The following is an 18,135-nucleotide window of genomic DNA, read 5'->3' as shown; positions in this document are numbered from 1 at the left end:
AAAATAACAAAATAGAGGAATAGTCAATCACCTATTTCTTAAGAATTGGGAGGCTACAAGGAAATTATATATATATATATATATATATATATATATATATATATATATCTCCTTACATTTGGATATAAAGGTGTGCTTACCTTACCTTTGTATTTCAGCCATCTTGGTATGACACAAGCTTGTATCAGTGTGATGGTCTCGTCTCCACATTCTTTTTGCCATATTCTTTTTGCCGTATGCTCTGTGTCACTGATAGTACACCACATCTACATCTACATCGCCCTTAGTCATTAGACTTGTACCAAACGTTGAATTACAGTGACCTAATACTGTATCACTTCCAGTATTTCTTACGCAAACCCACCTACATGTCATGGATACCTGCTGGACAAGAACACAATGCAAAAGAAGAATATTTTAATGTTTTTTTCATAAGTTCTTCTATTCCCAAACACCCCCGTCTGTAATTGTAATCACTGATGTCTATATAGACCAATTGGAATAGGCTGACTACTGCCTACAGTGCCGGGACGTAAGTAGAAATGGCTGGGCCCCATAGTTAACTACTGCTAGTATCCCCCCCCCCCCCCCCCAATCGGTAGAATCCCCTATGGTAGGCATCTCATCTAGTATCTCCTCCCCAGTAGATGTCCCCATGATAGGCATCTCCACTAGTACCGTCCCCCTTATAAATAGCATCCTCCATGGTAGGCATCTCCCCTGGTAGTAATTCCCACCCTATCCCCACACCCCTACTTGTAGGCATCCCAACTGTGCTCTGCAGTATTCTCTCCCCGCTTTCCAGAGTTGCTCCCTCAATGTGCTGAAGCACTGAGGGAGAGAGGCAGAATGCTGCCAGCGGCCACAAGAGGGATTGGCGAGGTGGGGAGCACCGCATTTAACTGCTTATCGGTAGCGCCTGCAGCTAAAGGGACATTTGCAGCACCTGTGAGGCCCACTTGGCCACTGCCAGTGATGCCGGCTACCTGATGCACTGGGCCCCCTAGCCGGCACTATGGCTGTTATGGCAGTAGCTATGCCTCTGCTTCAGCGTTCTCTTTCTGCATGTATAGCATGTGACCACAGAATCCAGCAATTGGTTGCTACCTCATGTATACATGTCGTCTAATTTAGGGGTGAGGAAGTTTTTTTTAAGGCTGATTTCAGCCCCTAGAAGGCAGGGGGTGCAGAAAAATAATAAACAAAGTATTCTTAAGGGTGGATTCACACATAATGGATCCGCTGCGGATTTCATGCTGTGAATTTGCAGCGAAATCCTCTGTGGATCCCTTCACTGTCACTTTCAATATGATTTCATACGAGATCCGGGAGCAGCGCTACGGGGCAAGGGGACAGTTAGGGTGGGTTCACACATTACGTATTCGCTGTGGATCCCTTCACTGTCACTTTCAATATGATTTCATACTTGCAGCGGAATTGTCATCCCACTGTGAGTATGTAAAAGTCAGCCCCCTTAACACCCTGCAGCCTGGTACATACGTCACGGGGTCCGCGCTCTGGTTTGCTTCGGGGGCAACAGGTGTCTGGGTGTACCGCTGCCCCCCACTGATTGTCTAGATGCCAGGAACCCCCAAAGCAAGCTGGAGCGCAGACCCGGTAATGTATGTACTGGGCCACAGGGGGTTAAGGTGGCTTCCTTTTACATACTGGCAGCGGGATGACAATTCTGCTGCGAGTATGTAAGCTCACTGAAAGTTACAGTGAAGGGATCCGCAGCGGATACGTCATACGTCTTGCCCCGTAGCGCCGCTCCGGGATCCCGTTGATAGCCACCAGCCATCAGCAGCTCTTCCAGCTGTAACATCACGTATACGGCTGAGCAATTGCCCGCTCAGCCAATCAGTGACTGGGGCAGGAACCGCCTCAGTCACTGATTGGCTGAGCGGGCAATTGCTTAGCCAGGCTGTGATTTTGCAGCTGGAAGAGCTGAGTACCCAGAAACCAGCCCGAAAATTACATCCGGCGGCTGCCAGAAGGACCCGTAAGTTTATGAAACCAGACACTCCCCAGGATAGGATGCTTCCAAATTAGAGTTAGCAGCTGCAGTTCTAATTACAACTTAAAATCACAGACACAGACAGCTGATGTACGTATCAGTAACATAAGTTTGTGAAGCGCCCCTTTTATTGATTTGTGTTAACTTTTATAGACAGAATATAGGGCGGTGCTACTCATGCGCAGTGTATTCACATGAAATATATAAACTTTCAATACAGGCGGGGTTTCAAGTCACAAGACACATACATATCACACTCTGATAGGTCAGTCCATAGATGGTCAGCAGTTTCCTGTCCTGCGCAGTCAGGCTGGTACAATGTGTTGTTTACCATAAATTGTTTATATAACAGCGTCTGTATTGTGGCTGCGATGTAAGTTCACATAACATACTCTTCCTCCTTTCCCAGAACCCTGTGTACCAGACAGTCAGTTTGAATTGAGAAAGGGCCCTCAACTGTGAGAAACAGTTCATAAAGGAAACACTTCTTGTTGTGTCCATGTTTTTAAGGATGAAGAAATATCCAAGAAATTAGAATCATCCAAGTTAACCCTATCACTCCTGCCTTCCTTCCTTTTTTTTTTATTACATGGGACTTCCCCTTTAAGTCATTTAGATTACAGCTATATTTCCCAACCATGCAGTAGGACTGCAACAGCTGAGAGACGCTCACTCTATATATCAGAAAAGTACAGAATAACCTATAAATAACAGCCGGAGATACAAATCTCATCCGTCACGCGGCCATATTAGGATTCAGGATATTTTCAAGCCAGTGATTTACAAGTAAATGATTATACAGTGAAGTGTCAGAGAAAGAAAATGGAGATTGCGTCGCACATGAGTCAGAAGCCAGTGTGGAGTGCGCTGCCCACGCATGTGCCAGGAGAAGCAAATTATTCTATTCAATCTCACCTCCCATAAGCTGCAACTCCTCTGCTGAGTGGCTGCGGCCGTCCGACCCTTCCCCGGCAGCTATTCTCAGAGGATGCTCCTGCTGCGTCTCTAAAGGGGATGTTTGTGCTCTGTAAGAGCTGCGGAAATACCAAAGCAGGTACCGATCAATAGTCCTAATCCCTATTGGAAATCTACCAGAATTTCATCACCTTCCTCTCTGGTTCATTATTTACCATAATTAACAGGTTCAGGGGTAACAAGCTATGGGGGAGATTTATCAGACATGGTGTAAAGTGAAACTGGCTCAGTTGCCCCTAGCAACCAATCAGATTCCACCTTTCATTTTCCAAAGAGTCTGTGAGGGATGAAAGGTGGAATCTGATTGGTTGCTAGGGGCAACTGAGCCAGTCTCACTTTCCGCCATGTCTTATAAATCTCCCCCTATGTGCATTGCTTTAGAATAAATCCATGGAATAGTAAGCATCCATGTTATATCTGCAATTCCCAATCAATGACACAATAACGCTTGATATTGGTAATCAATCAGACTTTGTTTTTTTGTGTTGCCCCCCCCCCCCCCCCCCCCCGACATTAAAGGGGTTGTTCATAAAAAAAAAGATTTCAAATCAACTGGTGCCAGAAAAAGCCAGAGATTTGTTATTTACTTCTAAAAAAAAAAAATCTCCAGTCTTCCGGTACTTATCAGCTGCAGGAAGTGGGGTATTCTCTCCAGTCTGACACAGTGCTCTCTGCTGCCACCTCTGTCCATGTCAGGAACTGTCCAGAGCAGCAGCAAATCCACATAGAAAACCTCTCCTGCTCTGGACAGTTCCTGACATGGACAGAGGTGGCAGCAGAGAGCACTGTGGCAGACTTGAAAGAATACACCCCTTCCTGTAGGACATACAGCAGCTGATAAGTACTGGAAGACTGGAGATTTTTTAATAGAAGTAAATCTAGAATCTACAGTATATAACCTACTGACACTAATTGATTTGAAACAAAAAAAAAATGTTCCCCTTTAATTTTGAAAGGGAACCTGTCACTATGAGAATGCAGTCCGATCTGCCAGCAGCGAGTTATAGAGCAGGAGGGGCAGAGCGGATTGACTTATGGTTTTGAGGCAAAAGTTTCAGATGACATCATTTATTCACATAAATCTCTGCTCATTCTGGGCTAAGTGGGCGGTCAGTGACTGACAGTTCTCTTTATATGCACACGTATACACACACAACTGTCAATCACAGAGTAGGACCGCCCACATGACTCCTCAGCCCAGAAGGAACAGAGGGTTATATGAATAATAATTTAACTTTTCCCACAAACTATATATCAATCTTCTCAGCTCCTCCAGCTCTATACCATGCTGTCTGCAGATACAACTGCACTTTTAACGTGACTGGTGCCCTTTTATATTAAAAAATAGATGTACTATGTGTAGCACAGCATCTCTGACATGGAGAGGGAACACTACTAGGAATAGTTTAGGTGTTCTTCATTTCTGGATCCAGCACTAGGAAGTATAGGTCCTTCCTTTATCCTTCCCCTTCCTATATATTTTATACACTGAATGAAAAACTGCCACAAAAAAGCTGTGTGAATCCATCCTTATAGTATTTTTTTTTTTACTAATTAGAAAGTGTCAATCTGGGCATTTGTAAAGGCATCTGCGCTCTGCGGATTTTTTTTTTTTTTGTACTTTTGCAGAGTTCTATATTTGGGTGAAAAACACGTGTATGGAGTGGAGAGCGCGATCCTCCATGCTTTCCCTATACAACAATAGAAACAGTGACATCTAAAGGCCAAAAGCTAGTACTGCGGCCGTTCTGTTCCTGCATTGTAGGTTTCTTTGGTATTTTCAATACTAGACAAGAGAAACACAATTAGCAGTGTGACATGCTGGACCCGATGAACATTGCAGCCAATTTTCATTTTTGCATTCTTTAGTCTCTTTTTTTTCTTTTTTGCCCCTTCTGCACATCCGTTTATTCTGTTCGCATTTTCAGGGCCGAAAATGTGGACAGAATAAAGACCCATTGTTTTCTATGGCCCCATACACACACATCCATGGGTCTTACAGAAAAGTAAGAATAAGGGCCCTATTCCACCGGACGATTATCGTTCAGATTATCGTTAAATCGTTCGAATCTAAACGATAATCGTTCGGTTGAAATGCAGTAACGATTAACGACCGAACGAGAAATCGTTGATTCCTTTATAAGACCTGGACCTATTTTTATCGTTGCTCTTTCGCAAAACGTTCGCAAATCGTTCGCATTGAATAAGACATCGTTCGGTCGTTCGCAATAGATAAGAACGCAATAGCGAAGAAATACGGAAGACGAAACGATCGCAATTACGATCATAAGTAACGATTATCGTTCCATGGAAATGAGTGAACGTTTTCAGGTCTTTCGCAATAGCGGTCGTTTGAGATCGTTAATCGTTAACGATTATGCTAACGATAATCGTCCGGTGGAATAGGGCCCTAAGTCTGCACAAATGGCAGCGGTTATCAATGCTCATCCATAGTCCTGTCTATAGCACTATGCACTATGGATGTGTGAATCGTGTATTAAGGTTTTAAAGTCACACGACAGGATGAGGATAACTAAAGAGTCAGAAAGCCCCTTACTTAACCCTTTGAGGACCAGGCCCAAAATGACCCAATGGACCGCGCAAATTTTGATCTTTGCGATTTCGTTTTCCCTCCTCCCCTTCTAAGAGCTCCAGCACTTTCAGTTTTCTATCTACAAGCCATGTAAGTGCTTGTTTGTTACAGGAATAGTTGTACTGTGTAATGGCGTCTTTCATTTTACCATAACATGTATGACGGAATCCCAAATATATTATTTATGAAGATATAAGTCGGTGAAAACGTAAAAAAGAATGCAATATGGTAACGTTTGGGGGGTTCCTGTGTCTACGTAATGCACTATATGGTAACAGCGACATGATACTATTACTCTATAGGTCAGCCCGAACACAACCATATGCAGGTTACACAGATTCTCTAAAGTTATATATATATATTTTTTAATGAAATCCTTTTTTTTGGCAATTAATTATTAATAAAATGGGCCTGTTGTGACGCTTATAGCGCTTTTATTTTTTCACCTATGGGGCTGTATGGGGTGTCATTTTTTTCCGCCATGATCTCTAGTTTTTATTAATACCATATTTGTGAAGATCGGACGTTTTGTTCACTTTTTATTAATTTTTTAAAATATATAATGTAACATAAAATCGGTAATCCGCGCACTTTTTTCCCTCTTTTCGTGTACGCCGTTCGCTGTTTACAATGGCGCTTGTTATATTTTAATAGATCGGACAATTACGCACGCTACGGTATATTATATGTTTATTTATTTTTATATGTTTTATTTTTATAATGAGAAAGGGGGGTGATTGAACTTTTATTGGGGGAGGGGCTTTGGGGTAGTGTAATAATGTTTTTTACTTTTTTTTTTACACATTTGAAGTCCCTTTGGGGGACTTTTACAGACACTTGTGTGATTATTCACACTGATCACTGCTATGCCATAGGCATAGCATTGATCAGTGTTATCGGCGCTCTGCTGATTGAGCCTGCCTGTGCAGGCTCAGTGAGCAGATCGCCGATCGGACCGCACGGAGGCAGGTGAGAGACCTCCAGCGGTCCGTTAGAATGATCAGGACCACTGCGGGGGTCCCGATCGGTAAGTGACAGGGGATTCCCCCTTTAACTTACACTCAAACGCCGCAGCCGTTTAAGGAGTTAATGACACGCTGCAGCGCGATCGCTGCAGACTGTCATTAACGGTGAGGCGCTGGCTGCTCACTGCAGCCTGCCCCCACCTCCTATGAAGAGCGCTCTGCTCCGGAGCGCGCTTCATAGCTCAGGACGTATCGGTACGCCCAGGGTCATCTGGGCACAGACTTCCAGGGCGTACAAGTACGTCATTGGTTGTCTAAGGGTTAAAGGGGTACTCCAGAGGGGAAAAAAGTTTTCAAATCAACTGGTTACAAAGATTTGTAAGTTACGTTTATTTATTCAAGCACTTATCAGCTGCTGTATGTCCTGCAGGAAGTCTTTCCAGTCTGACACAGTGCCACCTCTGTCCATGTCAGGAACTGTCCAGAGCAGTAGCCAATCCCCATAGAAAACCTCTCCTGCTTTGGACAGTTCCTGACATAGACAGAGGCAGCTATCTGACTGGAAAAAATACACCACTTCCTGCAGGACATACAGCAGCTGATAAGTACTTAAAGAGTGGAGATTTTTAAATAGACGTAAATTACAAATCTGTATAACTTTCTGACACCAGTTGATCTGAAATAAGATTTTAAGAGCTCAAACATCATTTGACCATCCCTTATCAGCATAGCAGTTGTCTGAAATACTCTGTGCTGCTCCAGTTTACGCACAGATGCCAGCTTAATTTACACCCAACACACTTGAGAGAAATACATAATTGCACACTAGTTTCCTCTGGACCCCGGGCAATCCTGTTACTTCAGTACATAATGCAAATCATTGTTATAAACTATGACATCAAGAAAAACCAAGACTTACCTCCTCCATGTGACCACATCAGAACTCCGCCATACTGGTTGTCATCCGTCTTCCACCTAGAATGGAGAAAACATACACATAATTTGAACAAGGTGTCCTGTAAGATGAAAGAACACAGATTTACTGGTATCTGGCATCAGTATCTTGTTATTGCTTCACAGAAAAAAAACTTCCCAACAAATAACATTGGAATAACCTGTAACCAAACACTCCAATCATTCAGCATTTGATTACCGGTGGCAGAAGAAGTTGGATGCAGCCCTAGGGAGTCCTGGTGGATACAGCCAATGGGGTAGGGGACCTTGGCTCTCCAGCTGTTGCAAAACTACCACTCCCATCATGCCTGGACAGCCAAAGCTAACGCTTTGGCTGTCCAGGCATGATGGGAGTGGTAGTTTTGCAACAGCTGGAGAGCCAAGGTTCCTTTCCCAAGGCCTATGGCTGCATCCATGGTTTCCCAGACCCCCTAGTTCTGCATCCAACTTCTTCAGCCGCCGGTAATCAAATGCCGAATAATCGGACTCATCTCAAATAATAAAGTGATAAAATATCATAGTCATATATCACCAATAGATGACAAAGAACAATGCACCGACATTGCCACATTTATAGCAGATTTGTCATAGTTATTCACTCATATGAATGGGGCTTACAGAGATCCATGCACATGCTGCAGAAACAACCCCATTCAGAAACATGGAAGTGATTCTTAGGTTATCTGACAGGTTAAAAGAAAGAAATAAAAATTAAATAAAAAAATAAAATAAACAAAGGTTTCCTGTTATGCACTACATGACGGTATTTATGTAGTCGGTGTAAAAAGTATAGAGTAAACACTGGTGCCAAACAGTACTGAGACCCTCGCCTTCATAATGACGCGGTAATAGCAAATATGTTTATTTATTTATATTTATAAAATGGGAAAACTTTTATTATAAGATGGGATTTTGTATTATTAATTTTTATTTTTACAGCAGCTTATCCTCCCCACAGGGGACTCCTATGAGCGATGCACTGATTTTTCATAGAGATCAATGCAGTACTGCATTGATTCCTGTGTTCAGTGCTCGATTACTAAGGGCTGCTGAAGCCCCTAGTAATTGATTGCCGATTCGGGACCATCCCCATTACATCAATGAGGCCTGGCCCGGTAAGAAGAACAGGTGGGCTTCTCACTAGTGCATTGGGAGAGGCCGATCTGCCACAATTTTGGTAGGTACTAACCACTGCCTACTGAGAACACCATACAAGCCATTTTAGAGAGGTTCTCACCCAGTTTTCTTGCCATAACAATTTGGACCTAGTTAAAGTCAATCAGATCCTAACACTTGCCCATTTGTCCTGCTTCAAACACATTCATTTCAAGAACTAACATATGTTAGCTGCCAATGTAATAAGATTGAGGCGTGGGTGTGGACTCGCTGTGCTACTGAATCTGGCTTTGGGCCATCACCTTTCTCCTTTTCTCTTACACACGTACTCCTCATCCACTCACAGCACAGTTTACACATGCTGTAGGAAGGAAGTTACATGGGTAGAGAAAGTGTGAGGTCTTCTTGCTTTAGATTCTGTAGAGGAAGGACGCAAGTTAGGACGCTCCCTACAGCAGTCAAGTTTGGCCCTGGCTCCTGCCAGGTCTCCAGTCCAAGTGTTGTGGTCTAGAAGTTGAGCAGAGCACATGTATACGCGAGACCTAGACACAGTTTTCCCTCAAGCAACCTTATTACACACTATGCAAAGTTAAGTCACCACTAGAGAGGACAAGTCAGGGATCATCTCAACCCACGCTGTGGACAAGAGGAACACAGTGCAGGACAGTATCCACAAGAAGTAAAGGAACTGATAGAGCAAAGTTGCTAGAAGCCTCTATCTCGCAGCACGGGTGTAATCAGAGAACCCTGACAACTCTGCTCATCCCAGGTAACAAGGTCTGGAGCTTGTGTCACCCTCTAGGACGGGTCACTTGACACTGGTGGGCAATAGGTGGTGCAAAGACCAAGGAGTCAAAACACAGGCACAAGTATTCTCTCTATTTTCAAGTACTCTAATTATTCTACCTCTAAAGTTCTGGCAGAGCACAGTACTACATTGGGTTGGGACTCTCTCGACATCCTCCTCTCTACTCTTCTGATCCTTTTCTACCTCTAAGCACATAACCCAGCCAGCACGGCTGTGTCACTCCTTCAACTTTCAGTACAGATCTGGTTTCTAAAGTATAAAGTAACTTATCAAGACGAAAGTATACTGTATTTTCCTGTATCAAGTATCTTTAAAGTAAACAAGAGTATATTTATTTTAACAGGACTCTGTGGTTCTTCACCAAGCACCGACACAGTAATTACACTTCCTTGGGTTATCTCCTTTTTCTGTAGGTGGCAGTGCCAATAGTCTGGGTGGGTCACTACTCCACTCCAGACCACAGTGATTGCCCAAGGGACAGCCCGGCAGGTCACTGTCCACAGGGGAAAAAGGTATAGCCAGCCCACTCAAAATAAAAGCAGGTGTGCCGGCATACCTGTGTGCCCAACTGGCACTAGCATCACAACAAAACACCAACGGGCAGAGCTATACCTCGGCCAACCACCACATCAGTGGAGTCACGTTATTCCACCTAACTTGTGACCGGCTGTCTGTCACTGCTCACCGGCAGGGCAGCATCCACACGTTCCACCACAGATGCATACTTTGGCTCATTAAATAGAAGAGGCCATGCTCGTCCCCGGGGGAAGACCCAAAAGTACCTGGGGCAACAGCACAGCGACCATAGGAGGGGAACTGGCCATAAGACATAGGATGGTGGAGAGTGAGAGGGCGCTGTGGGAGGCACCTGTGGGTTCTCTTATGTGTATGTGTAGTGGATAGGAGCCATCATAGAGTTTACTCTCTACCCAGTAGCTCAAGAACAACTGCTGAGAAGAGAACTGGTGAAAAATGCCATGTACAAGTACAAGTGCCTAGTAGAAGTCATATAATGGCCAGAAATAGTGCTCCTCTTCATGTACACATGGTAGCTTATCCTGAAAGCATTCTAGAAATAACAGGTATGCTTTAAAGGTGCCATTACACAAAGGCGGGGAGCTATAGATGGAGGACGGCCAGCATTAGAAAAGATACAGAAGGAGATAAAAGATGGCATGAGTGTGGGTCTGGACAGGGACTCATGCTGAATGAAGGGCTGTGCTGTAGTTGGAGAGAACAGTAGAGAGCTGATATAAGGAGGAAAGACATGTGATTGGCAGCTAAGACGGAGTGGTAAGAACTAGACAGCTAGTTCTCCCCCCATACTGTATACCTCCCCCCCCTCTGTAGTTGTTCCCCCATACTGTATACCTCCCTCCCCGTCTGTAGTTGTTCCCCCATATTGTATACCTCCCTCCTCTGCAGTAGCTCCCCCATACTGTATACCTCCCCCCCTCTGTAGTTGTTCCCCCCATACTGTATACCTCCCTCCTCTGCTCTGCAGTAGCTCCCCAGCCATACTGTATACCTCCCTCCCCGCTCTGTAGCTGTTTCCCTATACTGTATAACTCCCCCCTCTGCAGGTAGACCCCATACTGTATACCTCCCTCCCCTCTGTAGTTGTTCCCCCATACTCTATACCTCCCTCCTCTGCTCTGTAGGTAGCCCCCATACTGTATACATCCCTCCTCTGCAGTAGCTCCCAAGCCATACTGTATACCTCCCTCCCCCCTCTGCAGGTAGCCCCCATACTGTATACCTCCCTCCCCCCTCTGCAGGTAGCCCTCATACTGTATACCTCCCTCCCCCCTCTGCAGGTAGCCCCCATACTGTATACCTCCCTCCCCCCTCTGCAGGTAGCCCCCATACTGTATACCTCCCTCCCTCCCCCCTCTGCAGGTAGCCCCCATACTGTATACCTCCCTCCCCCCTCTGCAGGTAGCCCCCATACTGTATACCTCTCTCCCCCCTCTGCAGGTAGCCCTTATACTGTATACCTCCCTCCCCCCTGTATATCCTGTATATCCCCCCTGTAGTTGTTCCCCCATACTGTATACACTCCCCCCGTGCAGGTAGTCCCCATACTGTATACCTCCCTCCTCCTCTGTAGTTGTTCCCCCATTCTGTATACATGCTCCCTCCCTTCTTTTAGTGTCCCCTAATGTGCATCTTCTTACCCCTCCTGCCTCCCCTGCAGCCTGTGTTGAGCAAGAGGGGGCGGAGCATAACAAGTCTGGCCCTGATTGGCTGATGCTCACCACCCAGTGTCAGAGATCAGGTCAGCTGACCATAACTAGGGCTTACTATTGGGGTAGGGCTTCTATTTCACACTTTGGGTATGTTCACACTGGGCAAAACTGTCAGAATTCTGCAGCGGAGTGTCTCTATGAGGCAGGCAGGATTCCAACTGTTTTGCTCAGTGTGAACAGTCCCTTACTCCAAACTGCCTGCAAAATGAAGCCAGGTCTTCTTTTTGGAGAAGCACAGTAGTACAATGAGCTCTTCGGTTCAGTATACGCAGTCTTCTTAGAAACCTTGTATCTATGCTTATTCATTCAGCGTGTAAGAACGTCCATATGTACCAGAATGAGTCACAGGGAAAAAAATAAATTAAAAAAACCCGAACAAATGGAGATAGAAAAAAAGGAGCTATTGGACACAATGTGATAATAGTCTGCATAACATAATATGTTCCCAGCAAATGGAGGGTAGTATGGCACAAGCTGACGTGTATGTGGGAGGAAGGATATGTAGGATGCAGCGCTGTGTAGAGAAAAGGGATAACAGTATGGAGAAAAGGCTCCAATTGTGTATGTGTGGGAGACGGAAAGCTTCGAGAGATACACCGGGAATAAGAAATAGAAATTAGAGGATGGAAAGAGCCAGGGTTCAGCTTTAAGCTTGCAAACATAATACATGCATTTTCGGTATTAGTGTTCCCCTATCGCCCTGGAACCTTGATTCCAGGCAATGATAGGCTTAGGTCAAGACTATTTGTAATATATATATATATATATATATATATATATATATATATATATATATATCCCCCAACCAGGAGGGCTCTGAAAGGGCATTCTGCTGCACCAAATGAGACAAGGATTGGAAAGTAAATGCTATTTATTTATTAAAAAATTAAGTACAAAAAGTCACCACTAGGTGGTGCTCTAGCATTAGCAGCACTGCACTTGCATACATTGATGCATGGATGATCAGCTGCGATTTCCCAACAGTGTGACTTCTTGACTCGCCTGATCTCACCACCTGTGACTTATAATTCTGGGGTTTCCTGAAGGACCAGGTCTTCCATACCAGACCTTCATCAGTGTCAGATCTGATAGGCAGCACTTGTCAGCATGTTGTAGCCATTAGAGATAGAGGAATCTTATATAAGACTCCGCCCACTTTTCCCCGACAGGATTCATTAAGAGGCGCACACCTCTTAGTGAATCCAATCGGACGCCCGAACCTGCCCTCGGCGTACTAAATCTACACCTGCTTCCAGCAGGTGTAAATCATGATAAATGAGGTGCAGGAGGAGGCCAAGTCTCCTCCCCGCCTCGTCACGGCCCCCCCCCCCACAAGCTCCCCAGCCCGCCCATAGGGCGAGCGGGGCGTACGGGAGGGGTACGCCAGGGAGATGGGGTGAATCTGCACCTTCTCCCTGGAGTACGCCTCGGGCGGATGCTTCATAAATGTCCCTTACTGTGAGAATGAGGGGAATACTGAACATTCGTAGTGTGATTTGTATAGCTACGGTGACACCTATCTGCGACTTTTGTAGTATTTCTATTTAAAGGGGAACTTCTGTAAAAAAAAAAAAAAAAAAAAACTTTCAAATCAACTAGTATTAGATTTGTCATTTTCTTCTATTTAAAAATCTCCAGTCTTCCAGTACTTATCAGCTACTATATGTCCTGCAGGAAGTGGTGTATTCTTTCCAGTCTGACACAGTGCTCTCTGCTGCCACCTCTGTCCATGTCAGGAACTGTCCAGAGCAGCGGCAAATCCCCATAGAAAAACTCTCCTGCTCTGGGCAGCTCCTGACATGTCTGAGACCAGGTGCCCACTAATTGAGAGCAGAAAGTTTTGGTCAACATAGGGGATTTTAACTCAGGACAAACTATCTAAATTTTTCCCCTAATTTTTGTATAATTTGTTCCTTCAAAGGATGTTAAAGTGAAATAAACAAAAATGTAAAAAGGACAATGTAATAACTTTATGCAAAACACACTATAAGTGAGAGGGGGTTACTTGAAATTTATATTTGGAGGCTGCCCAATGTGTCTACACCTGGATTGGAGTCACCTGTAGTAAAATTAGCTGAGCTGGTCGCCCAATAATCTAAGTAATCAGGGAAAAGGAGCTTGGTAAGAGAGGAGACAGGAACCCAATGGGCACTCTGGCTGAGCTCCAAAGATGTAGAGGCTATATAATCTATCTATCTATCTATCTATCTATCTATCTATCTATCTATCTATCTCCTATCTATCTATCTATCTATCTATCTATCTCCTATCTATCTATCTATCTATCTATCTATCTATCTATCTATTATCTATCTATCTATCTATCTATCTATCTTCTATCTATCTATCTATCTATCTATCTATCTATCTATCTCCTAAATATCTATCTCCTATCTATCTATCTATCTATCTATCTATCTATCTATCTATCTCCTATCTATCTATCTATCTATCTATCTATCTATTATCTATCTATCTATCTATCTATCTATCTATCTTCTATCTATCTATCTATCTATCTCCTATCTATCTATCTATATATCTCCTGTCTATCTATCTATCTATCTATCTATCTATCTATCTATCTCCTAACTATCTATCTCATATCTATCTATCTATCTATCTATCTATCTCCTATCTATCTATCTATCTATCTATCTATCTATCTATCTATCATCTATCTCCTATCTATTATCTATCTATCTCCTATCTATCTATCTATCTATCTATCTCCTATCTATCTATCTATCTATCTATCTATCTATCTATCTCCTATCTATCTATCTATCTATCTCCTATCTATCTATCTATCTATCTATCTATCTATCTATCTATCTTCTATCTATCTATCTCCTATCTATCTATCTATCTATCTATCTATCTATCTCCTATCTATCTATCTATCTATCTATCTCCTATCTATCTATCTATCTATCTATCTATCTATCTATCTATCTATCTATCATCTATCTCCTATCTATTATCTATCTATCTCCTATCTATCTATCTATCTATCTATCTATCTATCTATCTATCTATCTATCTCCTATCTATCTATCTATCTATCTATCTATCTATCTATCTCCTATCTATCTATCTATCTATCTCCTATCTATCTATCTATCTATCTATCTATCTATCTATCTATCTATCTTCTATCTATCTATCTATCTATCTCCTATCTATCTATCTATCTATCTATCTATCTATCTATCTATCTCCTATCTATCTATCTATCTATCTATCTATCTATCTATCTATCTCCTATCTATCTATCTATCTATCTATCTATCATCTATCTCCTATCTATTATCTATCTATCTCCTATCTATCTATCTATCTATCTATCTATCTATCTATCTATCTCCTATCTATCTATCTATCTATCTATCTATCTATCTATCTCCTATCTATCTATCTATCTATCTCCTATCTATCTATCTATCTATCTATCTATCTATCTATCTATCTATCTATCTATCATCTATCTCCTATCTATCTATCTATCTATCTATCTATCTATCTATCTATCATCTATCTCCTATCTATCTATCTATCTATCTATCTATCTATCTATCTCCTATCTATCTATCTATCTATCTATCATCTATCTCCTATCTATCTATCTATCTATCTATCTATCTACTATCTATCTATCATCTATCTCCTATCTATCTATCTATCTATCTATCTATCTATCTATCTATCTATCTATCTATCTATCTATCTATCATCTATCTCCTATCTATCTATCTATCTATCTATCTATCTATCTCCTATCTATCTATCTATCTATCTATCTATCTCCTATCTATCTATCTATCTATCTATCTATCTATCTATCTATCTATCTATCTCCTATCTATCTATCTATCTATCTATCTATCTATCTATCTATCTATCTATCATCTATCTCCTATCTATCTCCTATCTATCTATCTATCTATCTATCTATCTATCTATCTATCTCCTATCTATATATCTATCTATCTATCTATCTATCTATCTATCTATCTATCTCCTATCTATCTATCTATCTATCTATCTATCTATCTATCTATCTATCTATGCATTTAGTAAGACAATGATATTGGTACAAGTTGAAAACCCCAAAAATTGAACAAAAGTAATTTTTATCAAATTTTTTTTTTGCTTCTGCTCACTTTTTCCCTCTGGTTTTGTCCCATACACCAGCCATTATATGGTTTAAAATGGCCCCATATACTGTGTGTGAACAGAGCCTATTTATTTGCTTATAATCCGCTTTCCTTGTAGGACTGGATTATGTAAGAGTTAGTGGCTTCCTTTCGCTCTACATTTATACATTACCTCTATGTTACACAATGCACATCGCCCTATTCTTAGTCCTCTGGATGGATGACATGTGACAAGATGAAGACAATGTTACAGCGTGTCAGAATCCTCCTGTGTGCTGCCGCTGCATGGATGATGCCTATGTCTAATATCTAATATTAATTGTCACTTACAGATGGGAGAGGGAACGGCTGTCTCTCCAGCTGATGATAGAGAATAATGACATAGAATATAACTGCAATGTAATCTAATAAATGAGAGCCATTCCTCCTCGCCCGTTCCTCCTAATAAGTTTACATTGCGCTTTCTAGAATCATTTTTGTGAAGAAAATTTTCAGGCTCTTGGTGTTAAAGGTTTGTCAGGGATTAGGAAAAAACACAGCTCTATTCACATCAAAACCCAGACCCAAACTGAGGACAAGAGAAGCGCTGTTTCTGGTCGTGGGGGAGGGGGTGGTGCAAACAATCAGCAACAATTTGAGAGGTCGGGCTGCATGAACAATCCTTATATCATTCATGCAGCCCCGGAAACTGACAGTACAGATAAGCATATATCCGTGCTGTCAGTTTCCAGATCACAAGCAGCAAAATGTATCGTTATCGGCCCCACATCTACATGGGATGGGCAATAACAATAAAGGGAAACTGAGAGCACGGATATGTATATGTTGGGCTCTGTAATATATATATATATATATATATATATATATATATATATATATCCGTGTTGTCAGTTTCCAGATCACAAGCATATCAAGCTGTACGCAATATTTAAAAAATTCCTCAAGCACAAGGAGAAATACAAATGGCTAAAACTGGTTAGAGAAATCACAGCTATTAAACTCAACGATAAATTTACTCCTATGTTGTCTTGAAGTGTCACTGTCATTTCATTTTTTTATTGTTTTTTGCAGAAATTAATAGTCCAGGCGATTTTAAGAAACGTTGTAATTGGGTTTATTAGGCAAATATGTCATTATCTGCATTCAAAAAGACTTTCACCAGGCCCCCCCCCCCCCTCCTCTCGCTTATTCACTGCTCATTATCAGGAAATATCAACTCTTTTACATCAGTCCCCTGTCTAATCTATGGAGAGGGGAGGGGGGAGATTAGTCGGCAGCAGAGAGCAGAGAACAAAGGGTTACACAGTGGGAGCTGTGTGAAAGCCGGTATTCAGAGGTCAGAGCGGTCAGTGCTGACATCAGAGGAGATAGCCCGGTAATGTAGCTGTAAATTAACTCTTTGTTGTCCTGTTTTGGTGCCTCATCTCCCTCCACCCCTCCCCTCTCCGTAGAGGATCATGAAGACAGGGGGGAGAGTTTCAAACTGCTTTTTCATTATAAAAATGCATTTTTCGGCTAATAAACTCAATTACAAAGTTTCTTAAAATCGACTGTCCTATTGATTTCTGCAAAAAAAGTTTTAAACGACAGTGACACTTTCAAGGAGTTATGCAGCGTTAGTAAATTTTTTGTATAATTCTGTCCGACTGAAGAACTTGTGTTGGGAGTAACAACCTGCTCAGCCAATCACTAGTTAGTCTTAGAAGTGGTGGTGGCTGCAGTCAGCGGGGGACATCAGAAAAGCCGCAATAGAAAGCGGAGAATGTAGATGGGTACACATAACAGATTTATTATGTTCTCCAGCAGGACAGTGTTATATACCAAATTTCCTATAGTTGGATTACCCCTTTAACAGGGTTTTCTAGGTAAAACTAATCGATAGCTGATCAGCAAAGTACCAACCGCCTATTCAGGCGAGCCCCAGTGCCCAGATGTAAGCTAAATTTATCAAACTGCCTGAAACCCACGCTGTCTTTTTTCCCTACAGCAACAACCACAGCTCAGGTTTTATATTGTAAAGAGACTGTCAGTAGCTTTATGCTGCCTTACATAAGTGTAGCATAAACTAGTGACAGGGAAGCTGAACAGAATAATTTGTCACTTACATTTTCAACCACACCCACTAATCCTCTCCATTATGTGCATGTGCTCGGTAGTCCTCGATATTCATGAGCACCAGCTCCCTCTGCCCACCGGCTGCTGATTGTCAATCAGCAGCTGGTGAGTGGAGTGAGAAGTGAGGAATGAATCTCATTCTCCCGCACATTAGGAGAATAGCTGTCTTTAGTTTATGTTGCCCTC

The 18,135-nt window shown here is 42.4% G+C and overlaps 1 protein-coding gene across 2 annotated transcripts in view; it reads right to left on the bottom strand.

The window, feature by feature from the left end:
* Nucleotides 1-251: 251 nt before the first annotated feature.
* Nucleotides 252-18,135, bottom strand: part of SCAF8 (SR-related CTD associated factor 8) — a 128,193-nt gene continuing 110,309 nt past the window's right edge. Inside the window, exons 23-25 of one of the 2 annotated variants that reach the window (XR_011360268.1) lie at nt 7,470-7,525; nt 2,933-3,051; nt 252-384 (exon numbers count right to left, since the gene is read on the bottom strand). The gene's annotated coding sequence lies outside the window, so the exon portion shown is untranslated. The remainder of the gene's footprint in view (nt 385-2,932; nt 3,052-7,469; nt 7,526-18,135) is intronic. The other variant, XR_011360269.1, reaches the window with a different exon arrangement.

This window comes from Dendropsophus ebraccatus, chromosome 15 (assembly GCF_027789765.1).
Source record: "Dendropsophus ebraccatus isolate aDenEbr1 chromosome 15, aDenEbr1.pat, whole genome shotgun sequence".
Taxonomy (NCBI): Eukaryota; Metazoa; Chordata; class Amphibia; order Anura; family Hylidae; genus Dendropsophus; species Dendropsophus ebraccatus.
The sequence above is the reverse complement of the archived record's forward strand: the minus strand, read 5'-3'. Positions and strand labels throughout refer to the sequence as shown.